This window comes from Helianthus annuus, chromosome 14 (assembly GCF_002127325.2).
Source record: "Helianthus annuus cultivar XRQ/B chromosome 14, HanXRQr2.0-SUNRISE, whole genome shotgun sequence".
NCBI lineage: Eukaryota > Viridiplantae > Streptophyta > Magnoliopsida > Asterales > Asteraceae > Helianthus > Helianthus annuus.
In genome coordinates this window covers 15,808,230-15,825,381 of record NC_035446.2, presented here as the reverse complement: position 1 = coordinate 15,825,381, position 17,152 = coordinate 15,808,230, and the positions used below count along the sequence as shown (strand labels likewise).

Below are 17,152 nucleotides of genomic sequence, written 5' to 3'. Positions count from 1 at the left end.
ATCAAAACTATGAACTTTAAAAATCTACTCTATACCAAGTCAATCCCTTAGAATTCGAGTCGAGCTTAGGCTGGTTATGGCTTGACTCACCTACATTTTTATAAAATTGTTCTTAGTCAACTCCATACCAACTCAAGGCCTTGGTAAAAAATTCAATTTGGTTAGGAGTTCTAGTCGAGTTTGAGCTGGTTATGTTGGATCAGTTCTGTTTAAATGTAATGGAAAACATGAATAATACCTGTTACAGCAGACAGGCCAGCAGAGAATCCAGTCAGAGATGCAGCCACTGAGTTCGACATGATTGTCAGGATGATCTGGTTCCTCCTTAGGGTGTAAGTTATGATGGTGATGAAACCGAAATTAGGGTAGTTTCGGTTTAGGGAGAGAGTCACGAATTTGATGATGTTATGAGGGTTTGATTGTGTAATGTGTGTAACCCTTTAACTCTCTAATAAGCCCCTTATTTATACACCCAAGAGGAAACCCAATTAGTTAATAAGGGTAATATGGTCCATCAACAATTACCAACTAATTATTAATAGGTTATTAATATATTTTGATCTAATATAATATAAATGATTATATAGGCTACAAGATTAAATATTATATTTATATATTTAATCTCACATTCTCCCACTTAGCCAAGTAATCATTTATCATGAGTATTAGGTAAGCCTGGCCAGGAGTTAACACTCATTTTAGCTTTAAACCAAGAACTATAGCAGAGAAATACAGCCGTTGAATCATCATTCGACTCAGGACCCCCATTAATCATACTATACCCTCAATTTAAAACCTAATAGTTACGATCAAAATATGTATAAGCCCTTTAGCGTCTGATTTGTATTTATATTTGTCTATATGTCATTACACTGGCAGAACATATGTTAGAGACATACAAAATCAAACTGAGGAAATTTCATTAATTAAAACATAAGCTAGTACAATATGCCTTTAAATAAGGTCTTTAGTAAGTCCCATATTCGATACATGTTCTTCGAAAACTTTAGGTGGGAGACCTTTAGTCATCGGATCCGCTAGCATATCTTTAGTACTAATATACTCAATACAAAGATTATTTTCCTCAACTCGTTCATGTACGAACAAGTATTTTGTATCGAGATATAAACCAGCTCCAGTCGAACTGTTACTGTTCGAGAAACTAACGGCAGCTGAGTTATCACAGTAAAGCTTCAATGGTCTAGAAATGAAATTAACGATTTTGAGTCCAGTGATCAAATTTCTAAGCAACATTCCATGACAGGTTGCGTTGTAAACAGCAATGTATTCTGCCATCATTGTGGAAGTTGTAGTTAACTGTTGTTTATGACTCTTCCATGATATAGGTCCGCCTGCTAACATAAAGATGTAGCCCGAAGTGGATTTCTTGTCATCTTTGCATTTTGCAAAGTCAGAATCAGAATAACCTACCACTTCTAAGTGATCACTTCTTCTATAAGTCAGTTTATAGTCTTTCGTCCCTTGCAGATATCTGAGAACCTTCTTAGCTGCTTTCCAGTGATCTAGGCCAGGATTAGTCTGATAACGGCCTAGCATTCCAGCAATATAAGCGATATCTGGGCGAGTACAGACTTGAGCATACATCAGGCTCCCGACTACTGACGCGTAAGGTATCTGGCTCATTTGCTCCTTTTCAACCTCTGTTGTCGGACACTGGAATGAACCGAAAACATCTCCCTTAACTACTGGAGCGACGGAGGGTTTGCACTGTTGCATGTTGTAACGTGTAAGGTCACGATCTATGTAAGTCTTTTGAGACAATCCTAAGATCCCTTTGTGTCTATCTCGGTGAATTTCGATGCCAATGACGTAAGAAGCATCTCCGAGATCCTTCATGTCGAAGTTATGCGAGAGTAACCGCTTCGACTCATGCAACATGTCTAAACTATTACTTGCCAATAGAATATCATCTACGTAAAGGACAAGTATAGTAAAATTACTCCCACTCATCTTGAGGTAGGTGCATTGATCCACTTGATTCTTCATAAAACCTTGCCTCTTCATGACTTCATCAAACTTGAGGTACCATTGACGTGATGCTTGTTTTAACCCATAAATGGATTTCTTCAACTTACAGACTAGATGCTCCTGACCTTCAGGTTTAAAGCCTTCAGGTTGTTTCATGTAAACATCTTCGTCTAAGTCTCCGTTAAGGAAAGAAGTTTTGACGTCCATCTGATGTAGCTCTAAATCAAAATGAGCTACTACGGCCATAACGATCCTTAATGAATCTTTACGAGAGACAGGTGAAAACGTCTCTTGATAATCAATTCCCTCTTTCTGAGTGTAGCCCTTTGCAACCAATCTCGCTTTATAGCGTTCAACGTTCCCATTCGGATCCAGTTTTGTTTTGAACACCCACTTACAACCAACAGGTTTGACACCGTTGGGTAATTCTACCAAATCCCAAACGTCATTTTTCTTCATGGATTCAAGCTCATCAATCATTGCTTTCTTCCATTCAGAAGAGAAGACTGATCACTGTTAATGGCTTCATTATAAGAGATAGGATCATTGAGCTTTCCAGCATCCATTTCAGTCAGGTAGGTAACGTAATCATCCCAATTAGTAGGCCGTTTCTGCCTAGATGACCTCCTGAGCTGATTTGCGGGTTCAGCGTTGTCTTGGTTTTGAGCGTTTGATGTGCCTTCGTTATGAGGTATAATGGGTTCTGGTTGTGGAGATGGAGTTTGTGCAGTGGCTTCAGGTGCAGTTGCATGGGGTACAAGAGGAGTAAACGGAGTAATGGTAAGCGACGAGTCTCTCCCCCCCCCCCCCCCGCGTCTTGTACTTCTTGCAATTCTTCATAAGGGTTAGTACTGCTCCCACTGACCTTGAAATCCTCCAGGAACGCAGCACGCTTGGTTTCAACAATACGAGTGACATGGGAAGGACAATAGAAACGATAACCCTTTGAATGATCAGGATACCCGATAAAGAAGCAGGTAACTGTTTTAGGGTCAAGTTTCCTTAGGAAAGGATTATATAATTTTGCTTCAGCAATGCAGCCCCATACTTTCATATATTTAAGACTCGGTTTCCTTCATGTCCAAAGTTCATAAGGAGTTTTAGGGACAGACTTAGAAGGAACTCTATTGAGTATATGAACAGCTGCTTTTAACGCTTCAGTCCAGAGGAATAATGGTAAATTAGTGTTGGCTAACATACTGCGCACCATGTTCATAAGGGTACGATTTCTTCGTTCAGCGACACCGTTCTGCTGAGGTGTACCAGGCATGGTGTATTGGTTCACAATCCCCTGGCCCTTACAAAACTCATAAAATGGACCAGGAGCTTGACCCACATCAGTATGTCTTCCATAATATTCACCGCCTCTGTCTGATCTCACAACTTTAATTTGACGATCTAATTGCTTTTCAACTTTAGCTTTATAATCTTTAAAAGTTGTAAGAGATTCAGACTTTTCCTTTATAAGATACAAGTACATGTAACGAGAATAATCATCAATGAAAGTGATAAATGAAGTATGTCCTGTGATGCCAGCGATTTGATAGGGACCACTAATGTCAGTGTGAATGAGTTCTAATAAATTAGAGCTCCTAGTGGCACCTTTCTTATTCGCTGATGTCATTTTGCCTTTAAGACATTTGACACATGTTCCAAAATCAGTGAAATCGAGAGGAGGTAAGACTTCATCCTTTATGAGACGATTTAATCGTTCTCTTGAGATGTGGCCTAAACGTTGATGCCACAACATAGATGAAGTCTCTAAGTCTCGAATTTGTTTCTTTTCCATCTTTGTGAGTGATTCATTAATATAATATGACAACAAAGATTTGGAAAAATTATCATCTAGTTCTAATCTGTAGAGACCACCATCCAGAATGCCAGTACCATAAACAACGGAATCATAGAGAATAGAGAGTTTGCGATGACCATGAGAAACGACAAAACCGTCCATGTCTAACTTTGGTCCTGATACAAGGTTCCGAGTTACCTCAGGAACATATAAGGTATCATAAAGTTTAATACATAAACCAGTTTTCAAAAATAACTGTAATGTTCCTATGGCCTTCACTTCTAATTCCCGATCATCCCCAACTTTAAGTGTTCTTTGGTTTCTTCCCAGCTTCCGGATTGTAAGGAATCCCTGAAGTGAATTGGTAACATGAACCATAGAACCAGAATCAAACCACCAAGAATTAGCAGGAACATTTAAATTAAAGGACTCAAGTATCATGAAAAAATCGTTACCTTTCTTAGCCAGCCACTCCTTGAAATCAGGGCATTCCTTTTGCTTATGTCCTGTTTTCTTACAGAACTTGCAATAGGGTTTGCCTAAGGAGTTCTTAGAGCTGGAAGGTGTACTTGTATTAGGATGAGGATTTTGCTTTTGAACCTTAGAAGCATCCTTTCTTGGATAAGAGTTCTTCCTCTTCTTTGAGCTGGAGGTGGTGAAGTTAGCAACATCAGTAGTGCGATCCATCTTCATACGCTCTTCCTCCTGCACGCACATAGCGATCAGCTCACTCATCGTCCATTTGTCCTTCTGAGTGTTGTAATTGATCTTGAATGCTTCATTGGACGAAGGAAGCGAAGTGATGATGAAGTGAACAAGAAAACCATCACTGATTTCCATCTCAAGGCCCTTCAACTTATTTTCCATGTCATGCATCATCATGATGTGTTCGCGAATGCCGCTCCTCCCATCATATTTAGTTGTCACCAGCTTGAGGATAAGAGTGCTTGCGTGTGCCTTTGATGTTCCCTTGAATTGATTCTCCACAGAAGCCAAATAGGTTTTAGCATCTTCAGAATCAGGAATGGCCCCTCTGATTGAGTTATGAATGGACTGCTTCATGAACATGAGAGACATGCGGTTACACCTAGTCCATTTATCATGGACTATCTGCTCAGCAGCAGTACTTGTAGCGGTAAGGTCCGCTGGCTTATTCTCTCTTAAAGCATAATCAAAGTCTAGCAATCCTAGAGTAAGCATGAGGGCATCCTTCCATTCAGCAAAGTTATCACCAGTCAAAGGTGGAATCCCGCAATTGGGTGCTGATAGTGGAAATAAGATGAGCAAGTTATGATACAAAAGAAGAAATCCTAATGTGATCTAATGGGCTGGTTATACTAAGGCAGGCATAAATAATGACCATTTTAATTATGAAGCTGTGATAATGTCTATTACTAACATCAAAATAATAGACTTAGTAAAAAAATTCTACTTAAACGAGGACAAATCAGCTTTGGCCAGAAGTGTAATCATTTAAGTATGTGTGCAAAGTAATTGTGACAAATCAGCTTTGGCCAGAAATGAGACAATCACTTTAGTTATGCACTTGTCAAGCATGCTAAACATAAATGAATTAAATCAGCTTTGGCCAGAATTAAGACATTTCAGGTTTGTAATGCATACTCAACATAGCTTTTATTAGACTTGAACAATAAATAAATGTATTAAATCAGCTTTGGCCAGAATTAATACATCAGAAGCTCATTCAAGTAAAGCTATTTTGGTTTTGCAAAATTATCTGATTCTGATAAATTAATTTAGTGTTAACAAAACCAAGTATTTAATAGCAAACCAAGTATTTTAGTTCACATTTAAACAACCTAAGTTTTGAGATCTCGAGTGAGGTCTCGAGTCATGGTCTCGAGTCATGGTTTCGACTGAGTTTTGAGATCTCGAATTAGTTATGAGGTCTCGAGTCGCAACCTTAGTCTCGAGTTGTAGCGTTATTATCTCGAGTAGCAACCTTGGTCTCGAGTAGCAACCTCAGTCTCGAGTAGCAACCTTAGTCTCGAGTTATGACCTTATGGTTTCGAGTAGCAACCTCATGGTCTCGAGTAGCAACCTCATGGTCTCGAGTAGCAACCTCAGTCTCGAGTAGCAACCTTAGTCTCGAGTTATGACCTTATGGTTTCGAGTAGCAACCTCATGGTCTCGAGTAGCAACCTCATGGTCTCGAGTAGCAACCTCATGGTCTCGAGTAGCAACCTCATGGTCTCGAGTAATGACCTTATGGTCTCGAGTAGCAACCTCATGGTCTCGAGTTATGACCATGTTAACAGCTGTTTTGTGATAATAACTGAAAACTCGAAATTTTAGGGATTGTGGGATAATGTTTCCTGTTTTAATGCTGATCTAAACTTATCAAAAGATTTCGAAAATAATAACTGACAGTTTCCGAAAAATTTATTAGATAAAATTAAGATCAAAACAGTAAAAACACCCACTAATCTAAATTATATTCCAAAACTTAGGGACTTTTCGAGTTTTCTTAGAACATTATGATGAACCCTAAAAATTTAAAACATAATTCTGGGATCCGAAATATAAATTTTATGATTTCAGTTAACAGATTTCGGATATTATCATCCCATTTATGGTTTCGGGTGACATGATTTAACCACCCTTTTTCTTAAATACTGATTTCGGCTCATAGAAAACCGAAAACAGCCGTGATTTATATGGCTTTAAAAACTTCCGTTTTCCAGATTTTTGATCCCAGAATAATAATGGATGCGAAAACAGAACTGATTTAACAACATATGCTCTGATACCACATGTTGGATCAGTTCTGTTTAAATGTAATGGAAAACATGAATAATACCTGTTACAGCAGACAGGCCAGCAGAGAATCCAGTCAGAGATGCAGCCATTGAGTTCGACATGATTGTCAGGATGATCTGGTTCCTCCTTAGGGTGTAAGTTATGATGGTGATGAAACCGAAATTAGGGTAGTTTCGGTTTAGGGAGAGAGTCACGAATTTGATGATGTTATGAGGGTTTGATTGTGTAATGTGTGTAACCCTTTAACTCTCTAATAAGCCCCTTATTTATACACCCAAGAGGAAACCCAATTAGTTAATAAGGGTAATATGGTCCATCAACAATTACCAACTAATTATTAATAGGTTATTAATATATTTTGATCTAATATAATATAAATGATTATATAGGCTACAAGATTAAATATTATATTAATATATTTAATCTCACAGGTTATGCCTAGACTTACCAACATGTTTATCAAATTGTTCTTAGTATATATGAAACAGAATATATTTTCACTCTAAACTTCTTTCTTCATCATTACTTGTAAAATAATTACAACCATTCAAAAGTCGAAGAAAATGTTAAACCCTTGAATAAGTATTTAAATGTTACATCTATTATAGGAATCAATTACAAGATGCACTTAAAATTATAAAATGGTGTATATTTCTGGAAAACGTAAAATCTTAATCAATCATCACAACCAACTATCTAAATTGTCATTAAAACTAATCTTCAAATCTTAATCAATCATCACAAGGTTCAGAAAGTTTTAATCCATTCCCATATAGCTTCTCTCCTTTCTGTGCCAAACTAAATATTTCCGATTCTTGAATAAGTATTTGTAGCAGTCAATGATTTCTCAAACAATGGAGTAACCATCTCATTCACACAGTCGAAGAATCATGGCAGGAACGGATTTGTTTGTTACGCATAAATAAAATCATCTATGCTTCATTTTATGTATAGTAGGTGCTAGTATTTTTAAAGAATTGAAAGAACACCGCTAAAAGATGTTATCATGTTCAACTGTCATTCTGGGTGCATAGCGGTCTAGCTTATTCTTCCTACTGGGTCCAGTGCCAGGCTTATCGTTACGAGCTTGAACTTGAGCTCAAGATTTAGTAGAGGACTTACTTCCAGTGGGTTCAAGAGACAGTGGTTGAGGGGTTGATCGAGGTTCATCAGTCACTTGATTAGTTGCCACCAGTGTTTGTTGAACAGCAGCAAGAGGGGTGGGTGTGCGGGTAGACTCTTGCGGGGTTTCTTGAGAACTCGGTATCTGAAACAAAACTACACGAATACGGTGTAAGAAAACATGTGGCTGTATAAGTTTTTGAGTAAAATGTCCATTTTGTCCTTGAGGTTTGGCCACATTTGCAACTTCCGTCCAAACATTTGTTTTTCCGCATCTATATTCAAAAGGTTGAAATCTTGCCATTTTCATCCAACTTGTTAACTCCATCCTTTTTCTCCATTAAATAAGGGGCATTTCTGTCTTTTTAGACATTTTTTATTATAATAAAAAACAATATAAGAAATAAAGATCCACCTCTATTGACTTTCTCCCCACCCAAACCCTTTAATCATCACAAAAAAATGTCTAGAAAGACGAAAATACTCCTGACTTAACGTTAAAAATGGATGAAGTTAACTGGTTGGATGAAAATGGCAAGAGTTCAAACCTTTTGGATCTAGATGCAGAAAAACAAACCTATGAACGAAAGTCGCAAAAATAGCCAAACCTCGGGTAACTTTTTATAATAAAAATTACCTCTTGAAATAAGGCTTATGTAATCTTCCATCAGCTTATCAAGTGTGGCTTTCATGCCAATGTCATCAAGAGAAACACCGTATCCATTCCCTGTATTCGGGCGCAAGATGCTAGAGTCCGTGTTGCGGGCCCACACATCGAAATGTTTCACCTAAGCAATCGCAGTTTTACTAAAAAACATATAATCAAAAGTTCCTGATCACAATATGGCAGGGTTTTCAGAGCCGGATCGGCGGGTCGAACCGATTTTTAGAAGGGTTGGACCGGATTTTTTTTGTATATTTTTCAGATTTAACCCTATTAAACTTTATCATATTTATGACACCTTCTGGTTCTTACGTCCGGTCCGACCGGTCAAACCATTGAACCTGTTAGACGTACAAGAATACATATATGTTCTGCATTATATGTATACAAAATAGATAAGCTAGATATAATTATTTGTTATGTTTTTTTTATATATAACATGGGGCGGTTACAAAACATTTATAAAACCCTATGTATGTACGTATATATATATCTGTATCTCCACATTTGTAAATTATCAATTCATTTATGAACATTTTCGATTAGAACTTTCTGCAGATTCACTCTTCATTATTCAAAGATTTCCAACAAAGTGGTATCAGAGCCACAACCTTCGATCCAAGAAATCTATTCACGTTAACTGTTTTAATTCATCGTCAAATTCAAGATCATGAATCAAGCGCAAGGAATACAAACACAAATCCCCAAACTGAATGGACAGAATTATTATCATTGGCACATTCAAATGAAAGTATTACTTGAATCACAGGAATTATGGACGGTTGTCGATGAAGGGTATCAAGAACTGGGACCAAATCCATCGGAAGAAAGATCCGCTGCATACCGGGAGTCAATTAAAAAAGATAAAAGGGCCATGCATATCATATTTCAGTCAGTAATTGACACAGTATTTGAAAGGATTTCACAGGCAAAGTCGGCGAAAGAGGCATGGATTATTCTTCACAAATCATACAGGGGAGAAGCACGCGATGTGAATTTGATTCGTTAAACATGAAAGATGGAGAATCTGTTGAGGAATACTTCAACAGAACGATTCATTTAGTAAATCAATTGCGGATGAATGAAGAAAAATTAGATGAACAGAGGGTTGTAGAAAAAATCTTACGTAGTTTAACTAGGAATTATGAATCGGTTGTTATAACTATCGAAGAAACAAAAAATCTCGCAGAAGTATCCACCGAAGAACTAATGGGGATACTTCAATCACATGAATTAAGATTGAAAAGATACGAAGACAATCCTGTTGAACATGCGTTTCAAGTAACGAATGTAAGCCAAGATAGATCTAGACAATCATTTAAGAACGATTCCACAGGAAGGGGACGAAACAAATATAAGGGCAAGAATTTCAATATGAATTCAATAAGATGTTTCAATTGCCATAAACTTGGACATACAGCCAAGTTTTGCAAACAAAAGGATGAAAGCGAAAGAACAGATAATGCACTAATTCATACAGAAGATGATGTCGATGAACAAGATGACACTATGTTCATGATTTTTAACATGGAGGAGACAGTCAAAGGTGACTGTTGGTATCTTGATAGCGGCTGCAGTAACCACATGAGTGGTAACCGAGAACTTTTTTCTCATCTTGATGAATCTTCAAAAAAGGAGGTGAGAACAGGGGATGATAAACGGTTGGAAGTATTAGGCAGCGGAAATATCTCTATTACGATTAGAGGAAGAGAAAGGAAGATACCAGATGTATTTTATGTAAAGGGGCTGAAACATAACCTGTTAAGCGTAGGGCAACTCATAGGGAAAGGATATGAAGTTGCGTTTAAGGGAGATAGATGCATTATCAAAGATTCAAATGGTGAACTTCTTGGTATTGTTAAGATGACCAACAATAAGATGTTCCCATTACATCCTGAAAGCGATCTGACATATGTCATGAATATGACTACCAGTGATTCCTCACGTCTATTGCACAGACGCTATGGGCATGTGAACATGGATACTCTAATTGACATGAAAAACAAGGATTTAGTAATTGGACTACCAAAGATAAGGAAGGATGACAGTACATGCGAAGGTTGCATATCTGGAAAACATGCCAGAAAACCATTTCATAAAAAAATGGTCTGGCAAGCTACTGAACCATTACAATTAGTTCATTCTGACATATGCGGTCCAATGAGAACAGAATCCATCGGTGGATGTAGATATTTCATTACATTTATCGATGATTACACTAGAAAAACATGGGTGTATTTTCTCAAATTTAAATCCGAGGCACTATATCACTTTAAGAATTTTAGAGTTTTGAATGAGAAGCAGTCAAATCATGTAATCAAAACACTAAGAACGGATCGCGGAGGAGAATACTGTAGCAAAGCATTTCAGGAATATCTGAGACTTAATGGGATTTGACATCAGCTTACTAACAGCTATACACCTCAACAAAATGGAGTAGCTGAACGAAAGAATAGGACTTTAATGGAATTAAGTAGAAGCATGATGAACATTAAGCAATTACCTAACTGTTACTGGGCAGAAGCGGTAGCATGCACTACTTACATCTTAAATCGAACAATTACGAAGACCAGACCGAACATCACCCCTTACGAAGCCTGGAATGGACAGAAACCAAATGTAGAACATTTAAGAGTATTTGGTTGTCTAGCTTATGCTCTTATACCCAAACAACATAGGGACAAGTTATCCAACAAAACCATAAAAACTATATTTGTTGGATATAGTGAAGCTAGCAAGGGTTATAAGCTATATAATCTCCTAACCAACAAGATCATCATTAGTCGTGATGTGATCTTTGATGAAAATAAGAGATGGGTCTTCGAAGGTGAAGGTTCAAATGCACCGCTTATCATTACTGATGTAGAGGAGATACAAATTCAACATGATGAAGAAAATAATCAAGAACAGGAAATTGATAACCACGCAACAGATAACGTAAACGAAGATCCACAAGAAACTTCCAATAATGATCAACAAGTTTGCGGTGGCTCGGGGACGTATGAAGCACATCAACAAAGTGCTGATCAAGATCAACAAAACAGTGGTGACACTTCATCTACAGATTCAGAAAATGAAGTCATTAAAACCAAAAGTATTAGGAATGTATATCGCAATACAAGAAAACTAACGAATGCAGAAGTATTACAGAAGTACAATCAAAATCAAGTGTTGAATTTTGTTCTCTATACAAGTACAGATCCGACAAGTTATGAAGAAGCAAGTAAAGATGAAAAATGGATAGCAGCAATGGACAGGGAAATGGATTCCATTAATAAAAATCACACTTGGGTGCTAGTAGATCCACCAAAACATCAGAAGCCAATAGGTGTAAAGTGGATTTATAAAACTAAATATGATGAAAAGGGAAATGTAGACAAATACAAAGCCAGACTAGTCGTAAAAGGATACAGGCAGAAATATGGAATAGATTATCAGGAGGTGTTTGCACCCGTAATAAGATTCGAGACAGTTCGAATAGTGCTAGCTCTAGCTGCTCATTATGGTTGGTATCTTCATCAAATGGATGTTAAGACAACGTTCCTAAATGGAAAACTGAATGAACAAGTCTACATAGAACAACCTCAAGGTTACGTTAAACAAGGAGAAGAACAAAAGGTATGTCATCTTCAGCGAGCCCTCTATGGTTTAAAACAAGCACCAAGAGCATGGTACAGTCGTATAGACACTTACTTCGTACAACATAATTTTAAGAAAAGTGCATATGAGCATACTTTATATATAAAAGACACTAACAAAGGGAAGTTAGTGATATGCTTATATGTCGACGATTCAATTATTGCAAGTAATTCCATACACTTAATTACGGAATTCAAAGAGTCAATGAACAAGGAGTTTGAAATGACTGATATGGGAAGATTACATTACTTCTTGGGCATGGAAGTACTTTATGAAGACGGAAATGTCATACTGTCCCAAAGGAAGTACATGAAAAATCTATTAGATAAATATAAAATGACACAATGCAATACGGTATCTACACCTATGGAGTATGGGTTAAAATTATCAAAAGATGATCCAGAAGAGTTTGTAGACGAAGGTGTGTATCGAAGCTTAGTAGGAAGTCTGATGTATCTCACCAACACAAGACCAGACATCATGTTTGCAGTCAGTAAAATTAGCAGATTTATAGAAAACCCGAGAAAGAATCACTGGGAGGCAGCTAAACGAATACTTAGATATATCAAAGGAACTCAAAATCAAGGAATTACTTATTCCAAAGGGGGAAAGAAAGTTCTGATAGGTTTTAGTGATAGTGACTATGCAGGAGATATGGATGATAGCAAGAGCACATCCGGATATATATTTCATTTAGGTTCAGGTCCAATCTCATGGCAATCAAAGAAACAAAAGGTAGTGGCTTTATCATCAACAGAAGCAGAATACATGGCCTTATCATTAGCTGGCTGTCAGGCTTTATGGATCAAAGGAATCTTAGATGATCTACAAGAAACCAACGTTTCCTCAATCCCTTTATACTGTGATAATAAATCCACGATATGTTTAGCAAGGGATCCTGTTTATCATGGAAAGAGCAAACATATAAGAGTTAAGTATCACTTTATCAGAGATCTAGTCAAGAAAGGAGAACTGAATGTCATTTTTTGTGCAACAAAGGATCAGATAGCTGATATTATGACAAAAGCATTACAACCAAAGGACTTCATTAGACTTAAGGAGCTTCTTCGCATGTCACCTGAAGTAATCTAGCTTACGGGAGGGTGTTAGACGTACAAGAATACATATATGTTCTGCATTATATGTATACAAAATAGATAAGCTAGATATAATTATTTGTTATGTTTTTTTTATATATAACATGGGGCGGTTACAAAACATTTATAAAACCCTATGTATGTACGTATATATATATCTGTATCTCCACATTTGTAAATTATCAATTCATTTATGAACATTTTCGATTAGAACTTTCTGCAGATTCACTCTTCATTATTCAAAGATTTCCAACAGAACCGGTAAGGAGACCGATTCGACATCCGGTCTGGTTCTGAAAACATTGCAATTTGGTTAATAATTTAACAACCTCGTGTATTAACTTTTGACAGAAATTCAGATTCAGCATGTTAAATGTATAGACTCCCGGTACGGGTTCAGACATTATGCTTCTAATACTTGTTACGAGATCCTTTCCCTTGGCTTTGAAGGCCTCTAAATATGTCGGCTGGAAGAATATTTTAGGATTCAACGTATATGGGTCTCGGAATATACGCTGAAACAATTATACAAAAAAAATCAAATCAAATAATATACTGACATTTATATATGCATACGGACGCATAATGCACTTGTGTAAACTGTTGAACTTTACCTGATAATCGGATGCAATTTTTTGCGTGTATTTTTCGAGCCCCTGCCGCTGTTGAAATTGAAGCAAAAAAAATTATAAAAATCAGTAGTGTGTTTAGAGAGAGAAAGTAGAGAGAGAGTAAACGTTCACTATGATTTGATTAATTACAAAAGGAGTGATTACAACGAGATACATAATCTAACAAACTAACTAGCTAGTAGCTAACTAACAAAGTCAATCAAGGTAACACTAGCTAATAATTATGATTAAAAAATTAACTGAAAACAGTAAAGATAATCAAGATTAAACACTTTAACATTAAACGGCCAGATTGAATCAGAAGTCATGTTTACTGCAAAATTAGAAGATGATTGATTATCAATCTAGATGCATTTTAACATTCCAGAATCTAATCAATTTCAGTAATTCAAGAATTTAAGCACAGATTACATAGTTTTGCAACACTTGATTGTATATTTGGCTAACATATAGTTATGCATACCAATATTGCATCTTGTGGTCCACAACCATTGCACTTAATTTCTTCCCCTTCTAATGTTGTATACCAGTCCATGGATACTGGGCACGGGCGATGGAATTTCTGTATCGAAAATGAGTGTTTTTCAATTTAAATAATAATAATAGTAATAAAAATAATAGTAATAATAATAATAATAGTAATAGTAATATTAATTATTATTATTATTATTATTATTATTATTATTATTATTATTATTATTATTATTATTATTATTATTATTATTATTATTATTATATAATAAAGGTACTCCCTTTATACCTATTGTAAAATATAGTACAACGTCGTAGTCGTACCAAGGACTAAATATATAAATGGAACACTACATAAATGTAAACGTATTCAAGGCAATGTCTTCAACGGAAATTAAGAAGCTCCGTTGTAGACACATTTTAGCTTGTTAAGAAGCTCTCATCAAGAAGAACAAAACCCAAATTAATCAATTATATAACACATAGAAAAGTACCATTATTTGCATACAGATTCAATTTTACTTTAAAAGTATAACTTTAACTCATTTTCTAACATTTTTCTTTTATAAAAATTAACGACAATTATAGAGTTTGTATATTTAACCCATTATATCTATAAATGGATGGAAATAAGTTTTGACTCTACAATCAGTATAGTTAACATCAAAAACCTTTCAAAGATACATAACCAATAAAAGCCTAACTGAAAACGGACCCATTATTTGATGGAATGGTTCTGAAAAGCGACCAAAGGTATATTCTTAGAAGTTCTATCAATAAATTTTTATTATATTCATGAGAAAGTATAAAAGCTCATCGTAAAATTTCTTACTTCAACAAAGGATTCCAATACAAGAATGTTAATGCACTTTTGGTGATAAGTGCAAGTCTTCCAACATTTAGGGTCTTTATTGTACAAGTGCCAAAAGTTAGTCCCAAGAACTTCCTAGGGACAATTTGTCCAAGTTTTGGAAGGAATTTCTTGGTCAGAGTTTTATGTAAAGTTTAGTCCCAAGAAGTTCCTAGGGACAATTTGTCCAAGTTTTGGAAGGAATTTCTTGTAATTTCTTACAAATTGTTGAATTTCTTGTAATTTTTTTTTTTTGTTAAAAAAAGTCGGACCAATGTTTTGGGTTATGAAAGTCTGACTCAATGTTTTGGATGAACTTAAGAAAATCAGAGACGATCTTGATAAGGACAAAGATCCCAACGCGTCAAAGCAGGGGGAGCAGTCAAGGAGTGCACGTGCTCCTGAAGCTGCGACTCCGGCTCATGTTGAGGGGGAGTCATCAGTTGCAGCTACAGGGGGAGATAAGGGCCCTGTAGAGGCTGTTGCTGAATTAGTTTTGGAACCTGGAGAAGTGGTTGAGGAAACGTTTGAGGATTGGCGTACAGACGACGACTTGGCTGGCAAGTTCAGTTTTATTGAAACTGCGAAAGGGAAGACAATTGAGTATGAGTCCTTGCCGGTAAACAGTGATATTCTCAGAAGCTTTGTGTTTGGCGTTGAAATGCCTGAAGAAATCTTCAACCCAATACGAGTTCCCGAAGAAGTCAGTGTGGCAGCTCGCAGATGGTTTAGGGTTCTTCCAGATGACACGCAAAGGAAGAGATACCTATCGACAAAAGGCGAGTACTCGGGTCAAATTCGTAGTTGGGATTTCGACGAGCAGCACGGCTTGGTGATGATTAAAAGGACCGATGGAGTTCAGTACTTCAGGCCTAGGGCTAAGGATCTTCAGACTCTTCCAGCACGTGATCTTCATCACATTGCTCAACTTGATCTCAACAACCATACAAGCGTGGCTAGTATCAGAGGATTGATTCCTCATCTGGCTGGTTGCTGAGAGTCGTGAGAGCAAGTGGAAGCTGTTCAAGCCAGCAGTCGGTCAAGGGGTTAAATATCTAAATAAGTTCACTGGTAAAGAGGAATGGAAAGTGGTTTACCCTCCATCGAGTTTCCTTCGTAAAATACCTATGCGAACGTTCGATCTCAATAAGTTTGATAAAATAGGTTATTGGTATCTCAATGGGAAGACTGGGGAAGCCGTGATTACTGAGAAGAATGTGGCGGAGGAGATTGCGAAGATACTGGATCCGATTTGGCTCGCAAACTTGAGGGAAGCACACTTGAAGAAGCTTCGTCGCCTGCCCCTAAAATACAATGCAGAAGATCGTGTTCTTGCGGACCAGTTCATCAAGGTGGTCCAGTTCTGTGTGAAGAACAAGGTCTGGGCAGGTAGCAGCTTTTCAAAGAGGATTTGAAGATCTCAAGTTCAATGAAGACCATGCACTGATCAAGGGGGAGTTTGTTAATGCACTTTTGGTGATAAGTGCAAGTCTTCCAACATTTAGGGTCTTTATTGTACAAGTGCCAAAAGTTAGTCCCAAGAACTTCCTAGGGACAATTTGTCCAAGTTTTGGAAGGAATTTCTTGGTCAGAGTTTTATGTAAAGTTTAGTCCCAAGAAGTTCCTAGGGACAATTTGTTCAAGTTTTGGAAGGAATTTCTTGGTCAGAGTTTTATGTATAGTTTAGCTTTTGTCTGAGTTTTGTGGCAAAAGCTCTCAGCTTTGTGCTATTTGTTTTGTCCGGGCTTTCTAGTTAGTCTTGAAAGTCCGGGTTTCACCTTGTATATATACTTTAATATGGAATAGACAAGGTAACGATTTCTGTGTGAATTTCTGTGCCCTAATCATTGTGTTTTGTCTGGCGGCGCTTTGTGTGAGTGACGTCATTCATCTTCATCAAGAATACTCAGTGTATTCTTGATTTCTCTCTCAAATCCTTGCATTCTTGTGTTTCATCTACAGTGGTTGATCATCAGGTGGATTCCGCACAGGTGGATTCCGCACACCTGTTGGTTGCTTTAGCTGAGTGAGATCTTGGATTAGGAGGCCTACAAAGAAACATCTGTAGATATTTAAATAAGGTTAATCATAAATGTATTTTTTTAGGTTAGTTAC

General features: G+C 36.9%; 1 long non-coding RNA gene across 2 annotated transcripts; it reads right to left on the bottom strand.

Moving 5' to 3' along the window:
- Positions 1-7,308: 7,308 nt before the first annotated feature.
- Positions 7,309-8,554, bottom strand: LOC110905301. Of its 2 annotated transcripts, none has more exons than XR_002573014.2 (2): positions 8,322-8,554; positions 7,309-7,840 (listed from the first exon to the last, which is right to left on the bottom strand). It is a non-coding gene; the product is annotated as an uncharacterized LOC110905301 (long non-coding RNA). The 2 variants fall into 2 exon arrangements; XR_004878434.1 differs by having other exon boundaries at positions 7,309-7,829.
- Between the last annotated feature and the right edge of the window lie 8,598 nt (positions 8,555-17,152).